The 20,567-nt window shown below is 44.4% G+C and overlaps 1 protein-coding gene across 1 annotated transcript in view; it reads right to left on the reverse strand.

The window, feature by feature from the left end:
- LOC142583616 (uncharacterized) overlaps positions 1-20,567 on the reverse strand; it is a 207,280-nt gene that overhangs the window by 18,814 nt on the left and 167,899 nt on the right. The window lies entirely within an intron of this gene.

A 20,567-nucleotide genomic window follows, 5' to 3' on the forward strand; every position in this document is an offset into this window, starting at 1 on the left:
AATGGCACAATGCATGTAGGAGGGCAGCATAACCAACAAATGATGTTCGTTTGTTGGTCTCCAGAACAACAGGCGTAAGACACTGCAGACTGTTGAAAGCTTGCATAATCACAACTCGAACTTTATCGAAGGTGTTTTTGGAGCATATTAATTAGGAACTTCAATTGCCTCTCATTCAAACCACATATTTTAACACGTTGTTTGCCCATGGCAAATTCTTGAAACCTTGTCTACCTATCATGCTATCGAGCACGTGTTGAATAATATTTTACAAAGGCAGTAAAGTATCCACTCACACTAAACACTTCGCTAGAATATTGGCGATAATGCTCTCCCCATTTCCTACAAGCTTTATCTGCGTTTAATTCACAGTCCTCCAAGAGCAATAACCTAAATCCTGCGTTGTTGGGAAAACATATTTATCTGGGATCACTTGCATATCTTAATGTACTATGAGGACATATTTATTCCACACGATTTGAACTTCGTCTAGCCATTACCCATAAGACACCCATAATTTCGTACAAATATGAACAAGTCCCTTGTTTAGTTCTGCGAGGACACCGGGGAAACATATAATGAATGTCGTTTAACTAAGAAAAATTAAGAAAAGAAACAAGGGTTCAGCATTTATTTGCAACGCTTATGATTAGGCCAGCAACATTAGTTTCGCCACACATTACACTTAGCAATAGCACCTATTTCCACGAAAGATGAACTTAGTGTAACATGGAGTTCTTTTGGGACATCTGAAAGTAATGGTTATAATTTGCATATGGTATGTGCAAACACTTTTTAAAGAAATTTTTCGCGAAGACTGCATTTCACCTATACAAATGCAACTTCGCACACATGTTTGCCGTAAGCGTGTCTCAGTGCTTCTAGTCGAACGAACAGCTTCGCTATAACTCAACAGGAGCCTTGTACTAAGGGCCCCTCCCTTCTCAGCAATTTTTTTTTCAGAAAAGCTTATTCTCTCCCTCTCAACCACGGTCAAAAGACGCTTTACGGCGTTTCGGTTCAAACTAGGGTGGCCATAAATTTTCTCGAGAAGCTCTTATTGCCAAATTGACTGTCTCTATAACACTTTATGCCAGTGGAGGCTGTGGAGGCTGGCGTGTGAGGCCTAGATGCCAAGTTGCTTCTTCGAAAATTTCTATTTGTTTGAGACAACTACAACTACTTTACTGCTCAGCTCAAACGTATTGACGTCATTCTTTCTTGTCTTCAATTTTTCGCGGGTTTCGTTTCATTCCCATCCCCAAAAAATAATTTTAATAGAAATTGTGCAAAAGGCACTTATATGAAGGCGGCTTCGTCAGCTGCTTCTCCTCACGCTCTATAAGTTTTTTACAGGCCATGCCACAATACAGCTATACGTATCAATTTGCATACATCACTTTATCTGACCAAGCACGCGCACTGCATGAAAAATTCTGAGTGATCGAACGTCAACTTGAATTATGCACAACTCAATACCTCCTACTTGATTGAAGCACTGGGTCATATTTATGTGGAACATCCTGTACACACGCATAGCTTAGAAAGCTATGGCAGTGATAACAGTGTGCTATTTTATACTGACACTGCATAACATCAAGAAAGGTGGTTCTGTGTTTTAGTCATAAGTGGAAAGAGAGGATATCTCACGTAAAAGAACGAACGGAAAGGCACAGCATTTACCTTCCCGAGTCTCATTGGCTTTAAGCCATCATAATAATTTTTTCTGGCGCATTGTAGCACTGCTGAAACCTGCATCGAATGAAAATAGCTTTTCGTCAGTGTCGATTGTTCAAGGTGTTGTTGCCTACTTTGCCTAATTTAATCACGGCAAGTACCTAGTTATTCTTGCAAGAGAACGCTCTAGCACTGGGCCAACCAACTCCAATGTCTTTATTTTATTGCACTTATGTACACCCGCCTTGGTGGCTTAGTGGCTTTGGCGTTGCGCTGCTAAGCCCAAAGGCGTGGGATCAAATTCAGGCTCCGGCGCCGGCATATCGATGGGGGCGAAGTACATAAATGCCCGTGTACCGGGCATTCGGTTCACGTCAAAGAACCCAGAGTGGTCCAAATTAAACTGAAGTCACCCACTACGGCGTGCCTTATAACCACATCGCGGTTTCGGCTCGTAAAATTCCGCCACAAAATTAATTTTACCTGTATTCAAAGCGCAGGAATGCCTTTCTGAGACAACCTTGGACCAAGACTTCAGACTTTGCTGCATTCGACAAAAAAAAAAATGCCCAAATCCTAGGAACTCTGGGGAGCAAAATATCGATTTAGGTCATCATATCTTTTACAAAAGATTGCCTAAGATCGGTCGGTTTCAAAAGAAATTTAGGCGTGACGTTTAAAAATTAGTTATATTTCTTCAAATACAATGCTCGCAGTTCTGAAATTTGCATATTTTAGAGCATCTCACGCGCATAAACGTGATATGTGGTTTTGCTGCTCATGCAGCTTACGTAAATCGTTAAAATATTTACGAAGGCTTTCTAGGAGTCCTACTCAGAAATTATTGGTGTAGCTAGGAGCAGCGTATGTTATATCACATTTGTTTGCATTAGATGTATTATTAGATGTAGTTTACGGAATTCTGATAACGTTTAGTTATTGCTGATCAAAACATCTGTAAAATTTATACATATGCTCCTTGAAATTTACAATTATCAAAAGGTGTTTAATTGTTAGAATCGATCAGAAGTCACCTTCATACAGTTAGAAGGTTTTGTTTTTGTTTTATATGCAGCAAACTTCAGCAAAATTGGTGCAGAGGTTACTGAGAAAAATAATATTTTCTTCCCCATGTATTTAGCGGAGTTCCCAAGCTAAAGCGTTCTCTAAAGGTTTTAGGCGTAAAAGACAAAGTACGCGTATATGTCGACACCTACACAAATAAAACTATTTCTGGATCCTTCATACCAACTTTAGATGTGACAAGATCCGAGTATTCACAGGATCCATCAATCTTAGCCAATACTTTAAAAAAGTGAATTTTAGGTTCTCTACCGTCCTTATCGGTATGGTGAAGGAGGCCTTACAACTGCCAAATTCAATACTAGTGTGAATACATAGACCTCGATCATTTTCATGCGTTTAGCTTTCTTTGGGGACATTTTGGTATGTAAGTTTATATCTGTTTTTCACGTCACAACTTATGCACTGGGAATGCGCAACATAATCGGTGCTCGAATACACAACTTGGATCACTAGGTATGCCCCACTGGGTTTGTGCCCCAATAGGCAACAACTTTGACTATACTGGCTATGTGCAACTAGGCATTTGTGGCTGGTTTCGGGCTACTACGTGGTCAATAAGCCTGTATGGGTACGTTCCACACTCCTAAAACAAAATCCGTAAAAATTATCCGGATGCTGTGCGGCAAAAAATCCGCATCAACCGGGATCGCAAAGCACAGCAACCTGACGCGTTAGTGCGCTGTGCCACGAAAGTGCGCGGGCAGCGAGGGAACGATTCTCAGCGTTCGCAAGAAGCCGCCGCTAGAAGGCGCAGCGGGTTAAGAGGGAAGGGCGATAGAGCAACGCGGCTGCACTACGTGCCTCCTACATGGCGCCACTTGAGGTGCCTCGTTCGGTGAGCCCTCCTACCGTCTTCACGCCTCGAGCAAAGAAGCTGTTTACTACTCAGGAGTTTGAAGAACGCTAGCGCTGTCACGTCAAAGCCGCTCGCTGCTGCTACGTGGCGTAGCAAGCGAAGGCCCGCATGGTGAATCAATGGACACTTTCTCTTAAAGTGTGTGTCTAGATAAATATAGAAAAAAAACATTCTACGCCAAGTTTTTTAATACACACTCTGCACTAGTACATATGGCAACATTGTCTCTTTCTCGGCACTTCCATCATCAGAATCATCACAATAATCCTCAAAAGAATAATCATAACATAGAAAACATATCATCACCAATTGCCTATTGTAACAAATATCGACAATCGCATTAACGTCTCCATTCATCTCCAAAGGATTAATGCACCGCCAGTTATTTTGTTCCTCAGTAAATTGGTTTCGGCATTGCGGTGCTGTTATATTTCCGACGATGCGCATGCATTCACCTTGACCGTACGATTTGGTCCTATGAGGTCATTTAGCATGCGAGTATATATGTATATATAGATGTACAAACAGGTGAATTTACAAGAATACAGTAGGAAATAAACGCACAAGAAGAAAGAGACATTCGTTGTGTTAGCGCCAAAATAATATAATAGTATCAGAGTTGTAATAGTGCAATCACAAAAGCAGTAACAGGTAAGTGGCTGTAAGAGCGTCTTTTTTGTGTCATTTATGTTTCGTTACGCGGAAACAATGATCGTTCTTGGGAAAAGAAAATTATTACTTCATCTGTTTTTCTATTTTCTTTGCTAAGGTAAACAAGAGTCAGCTCTTTGCACGTGTCACTTCAACTTGGCACAGAATGCCTTGAACCATGCAGTGTACAATGTTCGCATGTGCTCGAAGCCATGACTTAGGCCCTTTAATGAGCGGGTCCGAGTCCGCCCCGGGTCCGTGGCTTCAAACCCGGGACCGGCCCGAGCCCGCAGAAAAGTGCGTCAGACGACCCGGCCAGGCCCGTTCGGGCTTTCGGCTCGGCCTGGGCCCGTGCAGTTGTCTAGCTTGTAGCCTCTGTTTTGCGAGGGGGATGAGCCACTGCATTTTTGCTTGCTTAGTTGTTTTATTTTGCCTTTAAACAGCTTGGCTAAGGTTAGCAGTGACACACGCTATGTGGCTTTGTAGCAAGCAATAGAAGCAAATGGTAGGAGTAGCCGAGAGCTCAATGAAAGGAAAGCGTTCACTTGCAAAACTACAGCCTTACAGTGTTCCCTACTGGATTCACTTCACCCACATCTTAAGGTACGAGGTTTCTTTTAATTGAAATAGCATTGCACACATACTGCAGTCATCTTGAGTTCATATAATATTGCAGTAGTACTCATGTCTCACATCAGTGAGATTTGAAGAAAGGCAATCTTTTTTTTTTGACATTAGAGGGCATCAATTACAGCAAAAGAAAAATTGTAGCCATTTCTTCTTTATTAACGGCAATATTATTGCAAACACATTCTCACAAGTTTTTACATCCTGTAAGAAAATATCGATGTAGAGACAGCAACTAAAATTTATTCAAGTGTTCTTGCGCCTTTAAAATCGAGCATATAACAGTTGAGCAGGTCGTATTCAAATACCTACCGCATCACTACTATCAGTTATGTTAGGCGCTACACTTTTGCTATTTTTATTGTTAGACAGGCTGAGCCTTGACTCACACAATGATAGTAAAAGTTTACTGTCCAGAAGAAAGGTAATCTGGACTTCTCCCCTTGAAGTTACTAATGGGAAGAGGCTTTTTTCCCTGAAAGCACAGTCATATGCCGCGAATTCTGGCAACAAGGACTACTGTCTTACTATTATGCAGAAATATCTGCAGAAAACTTTACTTTGTGACATTTCTAGGAGTCATATAAACTCATGTTAAGCAAATATGTAGGGAGCATTGTCTGAAGTAGCGCTAACTTGATCAAACGCAAGAACGAAGAAGGGGGAAACAGACACAATTTTTTGTTTAGCTAAGTACACGAGGTGTCCCAGCTATTATGCATCGCATTTTCAAAAAGGCGGGCCATTCTTCGCGTAGGTAGCCAAGTGCACATCGCTAATGATCGAGTAGCGCAGCCGCTAATAATTTTCTTGTTGGCGTAATGCTATGAAATTAATTTATTGTAATTAGTTATTTTTTAATTACTGCTCTGAATGGCGCGCTGTTAATGAAGAATTTGTAGGAAATTGAAAAAAACTGAAACGTTGTCATGTTTTCAGCCAGGTACCTTGTGGCAGTTCTTTTCTTTTGGGGGGGGGGGGGGGTGATAAAGAAATTGCGCAAAAAATGACAGATATCACTTAACTAACCGTCCACCCGCATCAAAATGCAGCGCCGCAGGACAAGCTCCACAGCAGTCAGTGGCAGACCTGGGGCTTGTGGGACGCTAGCCTTGGCTCTAATATAGTGAACTATACTGACATAGGGACTAGTGGTGCGAACGGCGAGGCGCGGGCATGCCATTTTGTTACTGACGGCGAAAGGTAGCGCCACTGAAACTTTCCTATAGGAGCTGCGCGCTCGTAGTGTTCTGCTAAAATTGCTTGTATTTGCGTTTATCAACTCCCCTTACCGATGCGTATTACCTATTTCATATTTCGCCTCGATCACTGCACGACGATTATTACTTGCCTTTTTACTGTAAGCCCACGTGAAACAAAGTCTTCCGTTACTGAGTAAGAAATTGCATTTCTAATATGGTCCTCAGGCCGAATTCCGACTTATGCAATTATTTCTTGGCCACAAACGCTGCGCAATAGTACTACAAGCTTTCAAACACACAGCGCGAAGGGAACCCAGGACAACACAGCAGATGACTCGCAAATAGGTGTTTTTCAAACGCGTATAGTTGTGAATCGGCGCCCGTGTTGTCCAATTTTCCGTCCAGTGTTCCATTAGCGCTGTTTGTTTGGCCATATTAACATACTAGCTTGTCCAACTCGGCATTCTGATGCAAACTGTTTGTCTGACCAATTCAATTACATTGCAATGACTCGCAAAAAATTAAGATTGCAATTTATTATCCGAACCACAGCTTATCTTGTTTAAGCAAATTCTTTAAATGCATTCAGATATGTTTCTATACAACATTTAGCTGGCACACATTAAGGTGGATTGCGCTGCTATATAAGCCTGAGGGCTTGGGATAAGTCCCGGCCACGTTGCCGCATTTCCATGGGGCGTAATACAGAAACGCCTGTGCACCGTGCATTCGGTGCACATCAAAGAACCCCAGGTGGTCAAACATTAAAGTGGAGTTCCCTACTATGGTGTGCCCCATAATAATATCGTGGTTTTGGCATGTAAACCGAAGACAGACAAACAGACAGACAAATAACTTTATTCAGGTACTGAGAAGCGCCGCATTTAAAGCAGCAGCGCGCGCCGCTCCGACGGGGGGACGGGGAGGCTTATAGCCTCAACGCCACATCGTGGGCTCTCTGAATATTTTTTAAAAAAGTTTAGTGTAACCAACATGCATCGTAGTGTTCAATAGCGCAATAGAAATTTTGGCGCTGTCGTCAGCATCGCCTTAAGAGGAAGCTTTAGCTCGGGCCCAACTCCGACGCGGCCTATTCAAATGCATGTAAAACACAAAAACGTTTTTCTGAGTTAACCCCTCCACCGATTTCAATGAAAGTTGTTGCATTTGAGAGAGAAAGTTAAATTCTAGTGACTTTTGGTAGCGGAATTTCGACTTACGTCCTGTGTTTTGTTAAAAGAATTTTCAAAAATTCGAAAGTTAAAAAATATAGAAGAACGAAGTTTACAAACTCATAACTCTGCATTAAAATTAGACGTCACATTTCTATAAACGGCATACATTAGACCATTGAGAGCGGACAAGTTCGATATGTCATTTTACATCTTACCTGAATTTGTTGCGTTGTTTACAAGGGTTCTGCAAAAGCTGCATTTCCATATCAGTAAGTTTTCTATATTCATGTATAACATAAAAGTTTTGTCCGCTTTAGATGCACTATTAGATGCAATTCACAGAATTGTATTATCAATTTTTGTTGATGAGTTACAGAGTTGTAAACTTGATAGTTTTGTTTTTCAAAAATTTTCGATTTTTGACAATTTTTAATAAAAAATTAACGACCTAGCTCATTCGAAACAAGCAATCACTAGATCTTAAATTTTTCTTTTAAATGCAACAAACCTCGTCAACTTTGGTGCCGTGGTTGTCGAGAAAAACGCATTCTCCTTTTACATGTATTTAGATAGGGGCATCCGAGCTAAAGCTTCCTCTTAAGCTTAATTTTAGAGCGCAGCTTTTAATGCCCGTTACTGCGGCGACCATCGGCGGCGGAGTCACCGAGCGAAAGAGCACCACAGCGAAAGATGAAAGCGCGAACACGGAGTGGCAGATGAAAGACGCGAGCCTCGAACTGCGGAGACCAATGACAGCGAGCCCCTTCAGTGACGTGCTCGCGGGAAACTGGTTTGATGTGGGCCCACCCGACCGCGCAATGCGTACTCGTATCTGGTCTCAGCCGGACCGCTCGTTTTGTACTATCGTCTGCTCGCGGCAGCTCTTGCCTGGGCTTGCTTCGATTGTCATGGTTTGCGATTGTTTTGTAATATGATTGTGTGCGTGACTCAAATTGTGTACTAGTTTCTGGAAGCCACGCGGCACTTGGGATTACACTGGAACCTTCGACGAGTCATGTATAAAAGCCGACGCTCTTGACACGCAGGTCTGATTTTCGAGGTTGCCGACTCTGCTACATGTCTTTCTCAAATTCTTTGCCTCAGTATATCGTGAAATAGAAACATGTATTGAGCTGCGCTCAAGTTTCACATGAGGGAGTATCGTAATAATCGGTGAATATTTTTATACTTCACACCCCTGTAAATTAGATTAGAAAATTTGTTTGTACTCATTGTATTTTGCCTGTTTAGCCAGCCCACTGTAATTCCTTCATGCCCTTAGAGTATAAATAAACAAAATAAATAAATAAATAAATAAAGTTGTTTACAGCCCAAAAAGTGACAAGGGCAAGAAAGCTTCATAACAAAATCTACAGCTGACGTGCACGCACGCTCATTTCATTCATTCAACATCGACACACCTTTATGTGCTTTGAAGTGTCCCGCCTGTTCTGACTAGCTTGATTAATACTCTTCGTGAAGGAATGGAGACTGGTTATTATTATTGCGCGGGGTGGGTTGGCTCACTTTCATTTTACTCGCCTTCGTACATTAGAAATGCGAAGATACAGGTTGATAAAAGGCAAAAATAGTGTCACTAGAAAGAAAGTTCACTGCACGTGTACACAAAACCCCGCAACGAGGTATTTAAATATACGTATAAGTCTCCAATAAATCTACGTATCTAAAGAAAAGTCACTGTATACAATGCGTCAAACAAGGCAAATAAAGATGTTGCGCAATCAGAGATTCACAGAATCCTAGATCCCACCCACATTCCATCCGCTCCTTCCGATGTATCACGCGCGACGCAAAGCGGCGGGCTTGCTCCCCGCTTTTCTTTTTTGCGCACACAAGACTCAGCCACCATCGTCGTCTCACCCATTCCAGCCCCCATCCCCCTTCCTACGCTTTCACTCGCACATACAGCATGCGGCGCGCGGTCACGACGTTATCGCCTTTGGACTTTATACGAAATATGAGGGTGACGGCGACGGCAGGAATGCGCCTGGAGTGTCCATATAATTGCTATCGCAATACTATATCATAAGACTATCCGGCAACTGAAGCGTCCCGTGGCCCACTACTGTCCGCAAAAGAAGAAGTAACAAAATCGAACTTTCAACATACGACAATTCGCTGCGCCACAACAATGTATTTGTTTTTCTTTTGTGGGACCGGGCCACCGAAATGGAATAGCGCAAAGTATGTTGGCCACAATCGAATGCCTACTTTGGGCACCTAATGTAGATACCGAAAGAATATCGAAGAAAACCTGAGATGCTTGGTCCACCGAGAACCGTACGCATACTGCTGGGTATCCTACACTGGCGAGACAAAACTTTCCGTTGAGGTTGCGCTCAAGCAAACGCGGTGCAATTCGTCGAGTCCCCACAGTGATGGCGGCGAGCGACGATATTTTCTTTTTCTCGTCTGCTAGCCAGAAAGTGCCCAAAACTCTGCCAGGCGGAAATCCACTCGGCCAGAGAAAAGCGAACGCGCGCCGAAGAGCGCCGCGCGGTGGTTGGAGCAACACGAGAAAAACGCACGCGTTCTGGCTGGCTCTGACAGCCCGCGGGTAGTGAGAACAAGAAATTTGAACAGGCTCAATGTGTCCTCGCGAATAAAAATAGAAGTAGAAATAATAAATAAGAACGTAGTTACCTTGCATGACTTTAGTGTCTTGACATGGATGCTTTGGAGTAGGTGAAAAAAAAATGTTGATATTTTTTATGTGCCATTAGGGCACAAATGAACCACCACAACGCTTTATCTCATCCGACCTCGCTGCTGACTTTGTCAACTTGTCTGATAGTGTGTTGATTTGGCTTGTCTTGTTGTATGGTCCGATGTAAGACTTTAGAAAATTCAATGCACCTTTTGCGTCCAATGTTTATAGTAACATCAAACCCACAAAGTTCTGCCATTGAAAATCTAAAGCACAACTTTGGAAATGTCAATGCACCTTTCACATCAGAAGTTTATGAGAACTTTATGCCCATAAAATTTCGGAATTGATACCAATGCGCTGCGTAGATTCCGCGGCCTTCGCAAGATGCCGTAGCGAGCCCGTTCGCCATCAAAACGCCCTTGAAACTTTGTGCTCGGATGGGACTGCTTGGCGTTATGTGACTCCCGCTGCATGGGCGATGGCGCGAAATCCAGCCAGAGTTCGCAAGGTGCGCGCTGAAATATCTTTTCGAGCGTGAAAAAGACATTTTAGAGAAAATTCAGAATGATTTCCGGCACCGGGGATTGCTTGGGTGGGCGGTGCATAGACAGCACGAAAAAATTTCTGGGGAGGTGGGGGGGGGGGGTTGAAGCCCCATAAGCCCTCCCCCCACCCCCCTGGCTACGTCCCTGCCTATATATAGCCGATTCAACGACAGTCCCTGTATTACCACTATACGCGTCAAATAAGGCAGGACTTCAGGAATCTGGTCTGTCGCTTCATTGCTCGGTTGCTATTCGTACTACCGTCGACAGTCCTCGTGAGGCGAGTTCTCCCGTAATTTTTTTAATTCTTTTTCTCTAAACTTTCACACTCTTTCTCGGTTCTCCGGTACAAGGTAACCAACCGGAGATGTTCTCGGGTTACAACCTCCTTGTCTTTCCTTTGTCTTTCTCTTTCTCTCTTCTGCCCGGGGAAGCTCCCCTAGAGGGTCCACTTAACCGCCAGAGGCCTCACCTGGCCAGTTTCCACGGGATGGGATCCGTGACATCAGACACGGAGGACCAGTCTGTCTCATTTTTCCGAAGGGGGTTGGGGGCAAATATGATTCTTCATTTTTTAAGGGTGCAGAATCAAAATCAGATTCAAATTTAGTTACTCTCTGTAGAGTTATTACTAAATCCAATATACAGGGGGAGGCTCCGGAGTCGGAGACTGAATTGGGACCTCCTGTACATGGTATACACGTAAACAAGAACAAACTTAGTTATAGCAGTGAGAGCAAAAAATAAAACAATAACTATAAAACAAAGTTAAAAGGGAGCAATCACAAAAACATACTAGAACACGAATTAAAACAATTATACGAAGAAAATAATCAGCAGCATATGGAAATATGAACAAACTGAACAGAAAATCGGCACGTTTAAAAACTTTCACACATGAATAATAAACATGACATAATAAACTGTGGCATTTACCAATGAAAATGCATATGCGTACATTATCTAGAATAAGGAAGCCACTTCATCGCTGGGAATTCGATTGTTGTATGCGGTGTGGTTGTCCGGAGAGGGGGGGTGGGGTTGAAAAGGTGTGGCGTGGCACGAGGAAATTTTGAAGCGTCTGCCGTTCCTCCTAGCTATCATGTACAGACCTTTTTTCATGGGCTCCGCCATATTCCGTGGTCAGTAGCGCCATCGGCATGCTGGCTTGGGCGAGCGCTCCATATTTGCGTGCCAGGCTGTTTTCGACCTCGCGTGTTCTAGTTAGCATGACGTGGCGGCTTTTACGTGTTAAATGGTTCTGTGAGACCTTTTGAGGTGGTTTAGGTTGGCATGGCCCGAGTTTTTACTGGCGTTGAGGTGGACGAAGCCCTCAGCGTGATGTGTGTGCGCTTGTTTTTTGAGCCTATGGACGCTCAGGCTCGGAGATCAGTTGTGTATTCCTGAAAGTTTGTTTCACGAATGTGACTTTACTGCAACAGTCTCACTGCAATTACAAGCTGTGGTTGTAATGAGTAGTTACGAAACATGTGGCGATCCTACCAACGTGGGTATCGTTCTGCTGCGGAATAACTTGAGCTGTTTACTTTGACAAGCGTTGGAATTGTTATCTGTAGAAACATTGCGGGACTACCTCGTTTGTAAGACGATGTTTCCGCCCACGAATAAAATAGTTTTGGTTAGTAATAAAAGCATACCCTACAGCGTGAATCCCATTTGTCGAATGGTCGGGCGACCAGCTGCGGACTGTGCGAGCGTCCAAAGCAGTGGTGGATGCTGGGTTATAGATCTGTTTGTTCTGTATAGCGTATGCTACAAGCATGCGGCGCGACCACGTGAGGTCTCATTGCAGCGTTAGCCAATCTTTTCTTTTTGTTTACGAAAAGCGAGGATGAAAACGTCTTCTTTTGTTCGGTCTTCTTCGTCCCGTCATCTACGACGCACTCACCTGTTCTACGGAGATTATGTCTTCACAAGCAGCCGTCGGATTCTTTTTATGCGATTCCCTTTGGATATCAGTGCCTTACAGGGCAAAAAGGCAATGAAAAAGCACAAAAGTTATATATAGGGGCCCTATAACGTAAACAATGTGTTTTTATTCCCATCTCCTAACGTCAAATTTGCGTAACCGCCGATGCTAGCATCGGGCAGTGACCCGCCACGTTGTCTGAGGAGCCAAATGAAACGCTCTCCTAGCTTATAGGTCACTTTTCTTTGATTTCAAAATGGTTAACATTGCCTACATTGAGCGGTTTTTAGTTTGTAATTGTCTGCCAGAAGGCGAGGAGCGCGCTCAAGTGGAGAGGTTTATATGGGGCCGAGCCAGCTTACTGAATATAGGTAACCGGATGAAGAGGGTGGTGCCGGCGTCTGCGATTTGTCCACTTTCTTTTACTTAGCTTGCGGTGGCTGGTCGAAAATCGCGGCAGCGTGCAAGGAACGTTTAGAATGCTTCTAAAACGGATCCTCAGCAAAAAAGAGTTGGCAGAGTGAGGCCGTAAACGTGCCGAAAGTGGTCGGAAACGTTACACGGCCACGCAAAAGGTTTTATTATACGTAATTAAACCAATTCTGTCCAGCAGGTGCGAGTAGCCAGTGCCTGAGCGATCGGCGGCAGCCATCTTTTATTCCTTTCGGAACGGCGCAGCCTGCGGATATTAAGGAGAAAATTCAGTTTTGTTCGGCACATGAATGCATCTTTAACGCGTACACCTCATTTTGACGCGGTGAGTTTTCGCAGTTTTGTGACGTCGCGTGGCAGGCACGTGAAGTCGGTGCAGCCTTAAACTTTTGACAAATAGCAGAGGGTTAATGGCCAAAAGGCGTCGAATCAGAAATAACTATTTTTCTTTTTTTCGTTCAAATCATGCGTGATCAGTGTCTACAAATCATATCAGATGAGGAGCTATCGCGGTTTTTGGTGACGTTGCGTGACAAACAGGCGAAGTGGGGGTGGTCCAAAAAGAAAGTTCTGACCAATCGCGGAGGACTGATTCCAGAATTGGATTAGAAAAGTTTGGAATAGCTTTACGTTATAGCGCCCATAGCATGCTTGTTTAACAACCGCAGTGAAGATGTGTTGAGCCACGCTGTCGGCCTCATACAGGAGGCTAATGAAGACATAGCATATCGGTTTTAAGCAAAGTAGAGTTGAACTGAGTGAAACCATGCCTGTGTCTGACGCAAATGTATTTTAACGATTTGTGCTTAGATGTTTCGGGATTGCATTGGCTTGGCCGCCCACGATAACTCTTATGCTTTAGTTGCCACGCAAAGCGATCAGGTAGCGAATATATTTTCCAATTCACGCTGGAAATTCACAGGCGCTGGTTCTCTTCGTCGAGCGAAAACCGACGCAGACAAAAATAGTTCACAACACATACATATACACCGTGGCTGGGGATGGGCGTTGCATGTTTTCGCAGCCAACGGAAATTTCCGCATACTGCAGTTAGTACTGCATCGAAAGGCTACACAGTGGTCCTTCGACGACCTTTTATGAACTGACATCACCTAAGTTTCACAGACACCAAGCTAAAGCATCTCCAAGTCGTTCTGCAGCACGCGACGGCAACACATTCGAGCAGTGCTACGGCAGGTCGCACAAGCCAGAGAGGAGGAAAGGCTCGCCACACGCCCTTTCCTCCTCCCCCATCACTTGGATGAGCAGTGTGGGCTTGCCCACTATCATGGGATTGGAGGCACAGACCCGTGGCGTGCCAGGGACATCAACCCAGTTAAACATTCGCAACCCGATGCATTGGCCCAGTATTGCAAAGGTTCTGATATCTGCTTTCCTTGATAATCACTATTAGCACTGTTGTCCGCTAGCCTTGATCATTATTATCGACGATCAAGGCAAATCCTAAACTGAAACGATGAAAACTGCACTCCATGTCCTGACGTCTAAATTAGACAAACGCCTAGTGGTTCATTTGAGGCGATCAGTAACGTTTTCTCCAGGCGTCGGTAGACAAAAAGAAAAGGAATGACTGCAGCTAAGTCGGCACGTAAGTCGCAATTATGTTGGAAACGCTTTTCTGATTGAACTCGAAGAAAGAGCGATGCCCTCTTGCAAACGTGCCATTGCGGCACATCTTTGGGCCAAGAGGATAACAAAAAAAGCGCCCAAAGCTGAGTCCGACTTCTACTGAAGCACGCGTACATCCCGAGTGGCAACTCGCAGGCACTTCGTTTCGTCTCTCTGCAACAAACTAATTTCCCTTCCTCTCTTGGGCCAAGTAGGGTAAACTCGTCCGTAATTAGACAGAATCCTTGTTTTCTCAGTCCCGACAGATTCGGTAGCAAAGAAATGCCCCGGCGCATTCTGAGAACACAACTGCGTCCTTGACTCCTGACGCATAGTGCCCGCACAAAGACGTTCGGCTCCATCTTTGATTACTCGAAAGAAGCAATTAGGACGTCCACGCCCACGCCATACGTGGAACAGCACGATGAACTTTCTAACGGCTGACGTCAGGCAATAGCCGTCCCGAGAGGTACAAAAGGCAAGAAAAAAAGTAATTATGCTGGTGTTTAGCTCGGAACTTGGTTAGTTCTGGCTAATCGCTGCTTAATGCCAAGAAGTCGGTAGAAACTAATTTCGAGCTTTCATGACTGCTTTTAAGTAACAGCCAATGGTTACTATAGGCTGCCAGAACATTGTAAGCGCAAATAATACGAGCGTATCGCTTGTGGGCATTTGTTATTGGCGCTTAATTGAAGAGTGAGGAAAAGGGCAGACACAGTCAGCAGCTCAAACAAGGGCCGTTTACTAAAGACTGCATGAGACGAATAATGGGCATGATAGATGGCGAGGTAGAATAGGTTATAATTAGATGAAAGAAGGTTATTGCCGAAGTATTTGAGTTCTGTATCGAGATTAAGAAGGCACAATCTACGCACGGGATAAGGTCAACATCCTGGTTGTGGCGGTCGCGTTCCGGTATAGGGATCAAATGCATAAACGCTCATGTATATAGATTAACGTCACGGTTATATTATGGTCACTATTATAGTATGTGATTAACTAATCAATTAATTTTAATTTACTTAATTAAGAAATTAATCCGGATTCTCCAAATATGGGGCGTCTCATCAATAGATCGTGGTTTCGCTATAAGAAACCTCAAAATTCAATTTTAGTTAGGGCATTGAAACGCGTTAAGGCTACTCTATAGTGAATAATGCTCAAAGACGACGGTATATAGCGGTGTGCAATAGATGGCGTATGGGTGACGTCACAGATGTTAGCAGGAAACGCCCGAAAGACGTAGCGATAAAGCCGTTTAGCGCTAAAAATGTTGCTTAGCGCAAAATTTGATGATCAAAACAGACGGCAAGGAGGAACAGTAGACGTCTGGGGTGTTGGTTTGAGGAGCGGACGTGTTCAACTGGAACACTTCATAAAGTTGCATTAAGAGGCATCATGACCGAGGTAACACAATTATTACGTATCTCAGCCCTATACTACGAATGCACTTGGCGGATATTTTGTAAGATGTCTTGGCTCCTGGCGCATAGTCCCCACATGAAGCTTTCATTACCCGAGATTAGCAACAAGAACATCCCCGCGCGCGTCATACGCGCAACAGGACGATGGTACGGCACCGTGAAGGCAGTGACCAAGATGTACGAAACATTTGGAAGAAAACAGAGGGCGGAGTTTATAAACAAATGATATTGCGTTAAAAATGAGCGACCGACGTAATCTCGACGCGAAAATAATATAATAAATAAGAAAGGAAAGGCTTTCGTAGATATATTTTTAACAAGCTATAGATTATGGCCGAGCCTGCACTTAATCTGTTTTTTTTAATAGAATTATGCGGTTTTACGTGCCAAACCACGATTTGATTATGAGGCGCACTGTAGTGGCGGACTCGGGAACAATTTGGACCACCTGGCGTTCTTTAACGTGCACCTAAATCTAAATACACGGGTGCTTTCGCATTTCGCCCCCATCGAAATGAGGCCGCCGTGGCCAGGATTTGATCCCGCGACCTCGTTCATAGCAGCCCAACACCATGACAACTAAGCAACCACGGCGGGTAACTAAATAATTAAGCAGCAGTAAGCCCACGTTTGTAATATTGAAATTGCAATGATAAATTCAGTCAGCGAAACAGCAATCATCAACGAATCTTGTAAGGCTATTTATCTCCCGTCTCGCTCACCCATATGCAGATTTACACAAACAAGACAATAACTTGCATGAAAGTTATTACCTAGTGGTTCGCTACTTGATGCAACTCGTTTTATTGCGACAGCAGTTATACAGACGCTCGAGGCTTATTCCCACAGCCGGCGCTGCCGCCTTTGTGGTGCCCTAGTATCGCCGGCGCGCGGCGGGTTAGGGGGCCTTCAGAATTGCTGATTTCGTTTCGCAGTGGAAACGATGAAACGAAGTGTGCGCACCGTCAATGCTCCACTCAGTCGGCTCAGTGGCGGAGCCAGGACAGGTTCTGCCAAGGTTGTGCTGCTGGCGTTTTTATAAAAAAGCACTTATGATGTCACTGCCAGGATTTGGCTTCATTGGTCTGCTCACCGTCGATGCTATTGGATAACGTGCAGCCACGCCGTCTTTGTGCTTGGTCTGCCACGATGTATCGGATGCACACTATACTTTGCGGGAAGCGAACGAAATAGATATCTGTGACTTTGACCATGTTATGCTACAGGGTCCGTCGCAGCTTTTCGAAACAGAACAGGAATCGAGTGTTTTCAAGGAAACTTTCATGCCATAACAGTTATTTTTAAGGAGTAAAACAACATTATGTTTGATGCCTTCAATGCAAATCACGGCCCACAACAATGACCGAATAAGTGTTGTTGCACACGAACAAAGCAGGTATAGCAAAATGCTTAGCGGGCATAGTACCCCCAACTCCCTAAGATGTGTGTGTGGGGGGGGGGGGGGGGGGCTCTCTTCAACAAAGCTGCTGAAGGGATTGGGTTGCTCTGCGTAAAGTGTGTGTGGATGTCTCGAAACACCGGTAATCTAAGCTTAGCCGAAAGCGATGATGATGATGAATGATGATGTTTTGTGGCACAAGGGCCAAGTATGATCAAAGAGCGCCAGGCGAACTACAAGAACGCCAGCCCGCGCAACTATGTGATGACCGTGGCTAATATATGTTTCAAGAAATGTCAAAGAAGGCCACGGTTTTGGCAATAAGATAATCGTGAGCACGCGATTTTGGAGACAACTTTGTACAGTAAGCTCGCTGTGCGACTAAACTTTCCCCTTGCAGTTTTTTACACCCGTAATGGCAGCGGCTGCGGCATTCTGGAAGTGAGAGCAAGTGCACAGGGAAGCTGACTTTACGCTACCTACACCCTTCGTGTCAGATGAAAAAGCCATTATGGCTGTTCAGATGCTAGGGCGCTGCGCTGCCAATCGGGAGATCGCGGTCGTGCAAAACGCGTTTCGGCGGGTGCGGAATGCGATAAATGCGCGTAGTTGGTTACGCGCTTGTATCAAAAGCAATCCTGTTTATCAAAATCAATCTATTGCTCTCAAATATCGTGACAAATGTTTATTTTATTACACACTCTAAGAAAAAAAGGACTAAAAGGGGTAGGGAGGTTAGTCCTTTTGGGGACTAACTGATTTGCCACAACCATTAGTCCTTTTGGGGACGAACTGACATGAGATGAGCTGTTACTCCCCATGCGCTTACTCCTTCAGGGACTAACAGTTGCCCCTGCCCGATGGTCCTCAAGGGAGTAACTGTAATTCGTTCCGATGCTCCGCAAAGGTGTAATTAATTAAAACAGACATTTATACCCTAATAAAAAAATTAATGAGCTGAAAAAAAAAACCGTGCCCGACAGCAGGATTCGAACTCACGTCCTTTCGCCCACAAGTCAGGTACTCTAACCACTTCACCACGCCGTTTTTTTTTCTTTTATTTCCTTTTTTAACATAGCAGGTACCATGCACGGAAGCGTTCTTTCTTCACAGCTTTTCTAACACACACACACCCATACACAGAGAATTGCACATCTATATAAGTGTTCATCTTTGCTGCAGGCGCTTCTGCCACACCTGCCATCGCTTGCTAAACTCATCTTCGCCGCCCAGCAGCGAACTTGTATACGCAAAAGCATCACAAAAGTGCGTCCACGCAGGTTTTGCGTTTTCTAGTGCTAGGACGTAATCAGTTCGGGATCTCCAAATTGCATACAAACCTAGCAATAACAGGGTTTCAACACTGTTGTTATTTTTGTCATCTTCCAGTGTCAGATATTTTACGTTATCCCAATTTGGTTATATCTGCACATCAAACACAATTCGTATGTTGTGCCAAAATAGTACTGCATTTGTACAAAACAAAAATACGTGCTGCAATGATTCTGGATAGGCACAGAGCGGGCAGTCCGTTGACCACGGCACGAAGAAACCCTTGTTACGTAGCCATGTTTTTACAGGTAGAACTTCGACATGTAACCTTACAAAGAAATCCTTAATCGCTGTTTTTACAGGATATTTTGGCAGACGCTTGAAAACGTCAGACTCCAGCTGGCTTCCAACTCGAGACCGATATAGGGGTGGTGGGAATAGCATATCTATAGTGTTCCAGTACAGACTCTTCCGTTTTGCATTTTTTAGGTACTCTTGAGAAAAACGCTGCTCGAAGAAGCGAGCTGCCTGCTCCACCTCCCTGTAGAATTTTAGGGTGCGGGCTCGTGGGACTCCTGGGGCACCTTCGATCCACTCGCTTAAGTACCCCCTCCTAATTGTTTGAAAGAATGATGTATAATATGATGGGTTTGGTTTTTGAAAAAAAGGTACCTGTGAACTTTGAGTTTTACCTCTACGTTTACCAGCCCTAGACCTCCTTTTGCCTTACTTAAGAATAAATTACTGCGCCTCATGCGCTCAAGCTGTGACTCCCAAATATATGTTGCGCAAAATCTATGCACTCGATTCACCTGAGCCAGCAAACAGGGCATCACCTGCGCTGAGTACCATATAGCTGGAAAGAACACAGTGTTACACACAAAGGCTCTGTTCATAAGCGGGGCCGTTCTCCCATGCCACTGTTGCACTTTTTCCGCGAGGGCACCACTTCGAATTGTATTTTGTCCATTCTGTAGGTTGGCAGTATTAAAACACACACCGAGGTAGCTGATGATTTCAGACGTCCACTTCACCTCTAGGAAGGTGGTTGGTTTTAAGTCCCAGGCACCTAGCCATGCACCCGCGCACTTTTCTCGATTCACTTTAGCACCAGAAACTTTACAAAAGTCCATGACATGCTGCACTCCTTGGCGGATTTCATCTCTGGAGGCACCCACAAGCGTAAGGTCGTCGGCGTAGGCGAGGACTTTCAGAGAAGTATCTGCGAAACTGAAGCCTGTTATGTTGCTGTCGTTCAGAATTGTTCGGCACAAGGGTTCTAAGTACAGAGCAAAAAGAACTGGTGACATGGGGCATCCTTGCCTAACGGATCTGTTGAGCTGTATGGTGGGAGTTGTTTGTCCGTTGATTACCAGTCGCGTCGTCACTTGACTGTAGCAGACACCAATATATTTTAGAAGTCGGTCCCCAATGTTGCAGGCCTTAAGCAAGTTGAAGAGAAAGTCATGTGTTACTCTATCGAAAGCCTTGCTCAGATCCACTTGCAAAACCGCTGCCCTGGATCCACCAACGGAGGTAGCTTCGCACATTATCCTCATAGCATGCAGGTTATCACTGATGCGACGCCCTTTGATGCCATAAGACTGATGGTTGCCTATAACTGATTGCTTGGCAAGACGGGCTATTTCGACAAGGTTAAGCAGGAGAACGCAAGTGCGGCAATATAAAAGTGACTGTATTTTGTGCAAGCTATGCAGTCAGAGTCTAACGTTGAGTGTACTTGCAACCATAAGCGACTGCGAAAAGAAATCAGCCCGAGTATTTTTAGGGTGATTTAAACTGAGGCACTACGCCATGTATACGTGTAGCGATCTCAAACGGGGCACCGAAGACGACAGAGAAGGGCAATTTCTCTGTCGCTTAGCGCGTGCCGTTTGAGCTACACATCGCTTCAGTTCGCAACCTCCTTGGAACGGAAGGAACTTAGGAACTATAGAAAAAGAAAATCTAGCCGTCTATCAGTGACTTGC

The sequence above is a fragment of the Dermacentor variabilis genome, chromosome 5 (genome assembly GCF_050947875.1).
Source record: "Dermacentor variabilis isolate Ectoservices chromosome 5, ASM5094787v1, whole genome shotgun sequence".
Taxonomy (NCBI): domain Eukaryota; kingdom Metazoa; phylum Arthropoda; class Arachnida; order Ixodida; family Ixodidae; genus Dermacentor; species Dermacentor variabilis.